Genomic DNA, 3,130 nt, shown 5'->3' with positions numbered 1-3,130 from the left:
TTAATAGATCTATCAGCTAATTGAATACTCATCCTACTAGGTTTAGGTTCCTCAAGACCAAGTTGTTTGAACATTTTAAATGGCATCAAATTAATGCTAGCACCTAAATCAGCTAGTGCTTTCTCTACACTCAGACTACTAATTAAGTAAGGGATAGTAAAACTTCCTGGATCTTTTAGTTTGGTTGGCAGCTTGTTTTGGAGTATGGCTGAGCACTCCTTATAGAGTTCTAAGTAGATAAGTCCTTGAACTTCCTTTTATTTGTTAGAAGCTCTTTTGATTTGGTGTTACTAAGTAAACTTCCTAGTGGTCTTTTCGAAATCAGTTTGGACAGCTGGTCTATCTGAGTTTTGAGCCCTTGGATTGGCGCTTGTTGATTTTTAAGTGCTGTCTTGGTGTTTTGAAAGTGAGTTTCTGACACCGATGTAAACTTTGAGAGTATCTCTTCAAGGTTTGGCTTCTTTTCTTGTTGGTAGGGTGGTTATTGGTAGCCTGGAGGTGGTCTCTGATTTCCTTGGCCTCCCATCCCAATGAGAAATTTGGGTAGATCCTCCAACCTGTATTGTAAGTGTTACTATATGGATTGTTTTGAGATCGAGAATTATTACCATGTAATTTAACTGCTCGTTATCCATGTTGTGGCCATAAGGTTTGTATTTCGAATTGCTTGATCCACCTCCACTTGCTTCGCACTGCATTACTGGGTGAACTAGTGAAGAACTAAGAAAACCATCAATTTTCTTATTCAAGAGTTCTACTTGATTAGAGAGCATGGTGACCAAATCGACATTATAAACACCGGCTGTTTTCGTTGGTTTTGTCCTCATGACTTGCCACTGATATTTATTCAGTGACATCTCCTCTATAAACTCATAAGCATCTTCAGGTGTTTTATTATTGATGGTTCCGCCAGCAGCTGCATCAACTATTTTCCTAGTCGAAGGATTCAGGCCATTATGGAACGTTTGAACCTGAAGCCAAAGCGGTAACCCATGGTGAGGGCACCTTCTCAGTAAGTCCTTGTATCTCTCCTATGCATTGTAAATAGTTTCTAAGTCCATCTGCACAAATGAAGAGATATCATTACGTAATTTGGCTGTTTTAGCCGGTGGGAAATATTTTAATAGAAATTTTTCAGTCATTTGTTCAAGTAGTGATTAACCCTCGTGGTAATGAGTTCGACCACTGTTTAGCTTTGTTTCTCAATGAAGAAGGGAATAACCGAAGATGAATGGCATCAGCAGAAAAACCATTAATTTTAAATGTATCGTATAGTTTCAAGAAGTTTGCTAAGTGAGCGTTGGGATCCTCATCCTGCAAACCATCAAATTGAACAAATTGTTGTATCATTTTAATAGTGTTAGGTTTAAGTTCAAAAGTATTTGCAGCTATAGCAAGTCTAACTATGCTTGATTCAGTTCCTGTTGAAGAAGGTTTAGCATAATCATACATAGTGCGTGGAGCAGGACTTTAATTAACCGCAATTACAAGAGGTAGCTGATTGTCTTGGTTTTCAGCCATCTCTTCGGTTAGGGGTTGAGTATCGTCATCTTGCTTGTTCTCTGTGTATCTCAAGCTTCGCCTTATTTCTCTTTGGTTTCTGCGAACTGTGCGATCGATTTCTTCGTCAAAAAGTAGTGGTCCTGATGGGTTTCTTCTGGTTATAAACTATAAAAACCTGCCAAAAGAAAGAAAAAGTAAATTAATAAATAATAAAAATTAAATTAAATTGCATGAAAAATAAATGGCTAAAGTAATAAAAATTGAGCGTTCCTAATATCTTAGTTCCCTGACAACGGCGCCAAAAACTTGATCGTGATTTTCGTGACAGGTAAGTTTTTAATATTTATAATTAATCGTTCTTGAAACTAACTATTATCACATTGCAGGCAAGTTACCTATCGAACAGTAGTATAGTTTTAGGAAGACCGGATTGTCGAACCCAACGGAACTAAAAGTACTAGTAATGACTGTCTTTTTATTATCTAGCCTAAGAATAAAGGGGTTTTGTTTTAACTAGCTAATTAACTAATCTAAGAATTCACAGAGAATGGAATTGGGGGATTACTTTTGGAAAACGATTGAATTAAGACAATACCTAAAGAAAAATCCACCTAGACTGTACTTGTTATTCTGGCTCCGAATCGGACGATTTATTCATTTAACTTGTTCCGTAGAGATCCCTAAGTTATGTTATTATCCTTATTCAAGACTAATATTGTCTAATCCCTAGATTGAATAATTGATACTTTTCTCTAATTAACACTCTAGGGTTGCATTAACTCGATCTACGGATCCCTTTATTAGGTTTCACCCTAATCCGGTAAAATCTTGTCACCCTATATCTAGGCACGCAAACAACTTCGCTTAATTATGACAAATGTACTCTTAGACAGGGTCTATTCCTCTTCTGAGTAAGAGCTTATCTTGAATCAGTATCCTAAGATATCAAAACAAGATTTAAGAACACATAATTAAGAACAAGTTAAATATATATCATACAATTCAGAAAATAATAACATGATTCGTCTTAGGTTTCACTCCCTTTAGGTATTGAGGGGATTTGGTTCATAACTAAAAAGGAAAACATCTTAGAAGAATAACGAATACAAAACATAAAGGAAACACAAAACTCCTGAAGGGAAATTGAGGAGAGATCTTCAGTCTTGATGGTGACTCTGATTTTTGAGATGGATCAATCGGCTTCCTTCGAGTAATTCCGTCCTTCCTCTCCGTGCTCCCCTTTTTCTCTTCCTTTAAGGCGTATTTATAGGCTTTAGAATGCCTAAAAACCCTCAAAATTACCCTTTTCTGAATTGGACTCAACTTGGGCTTGGCAGGGGCACGCCCGTGTGAATCATGCTTCAAATCTGCCAAATTGACACGGCTGTGTGGTCTGCCCGTGTGAGGAAGTCCAGGCCGTGTTGATTTCGTACTTTGGCCCATTTTCTCTATTTTTTGCCCATTTCTCGTTTCTTTCGATCTCTTATTCTCTCCTAAATATAAATCATGAAATTAAAGCATTAGGACCATCGAATTCACCAATTCTAAAGGAAAATCATCCATAAAATGCGTTAAACATGGGGTAAAAATATCTATATATTATGGTTTATCAGCCGCACATGACCAG

At 37.0% G+C, this 3,130-nt stretch overlaps 1 non-coding gene across 1 annotated transcript; it reads left to right on the top strand.

Moving 5' to 3' along the window:
• Positions 1-987: 987 nt before the first annotated feature.
• On the top strand, positions 988-1,094 carry LOC121212833 (small nucleolar RNA R71). Its single transcript, XR_005908207.1, has one exon. It is a non-coding gene; the product is annotated as a small nucleolar RNA R71 (small nucleolar RNA).
• The last annotated feature ends 2,036 nt before the right edge of the window (positions 1,095-3,130 follow it).

The sequence above is a fragment of the Gossypium hirsutum genome, chromosome A13, assembly GCF_007990345.1.
Source record: "Gossypium hirsutum isolate 1008001.06 chromosome A13, Gossypium_hirsutum_v2.1, whole genome shotgun sequence".
Taxonomy (NCBI): Eukaryota; Viridiplantae; Streptophyta; class Magnoliopsida; order Malvales; family Malvaceae; genus Gossypium; species Gossypium hirsutum.
Note: the sequence above shows the minus strand (reverse complement) of the source record. Positions and strands in the feature narration are given on the sequence as shown.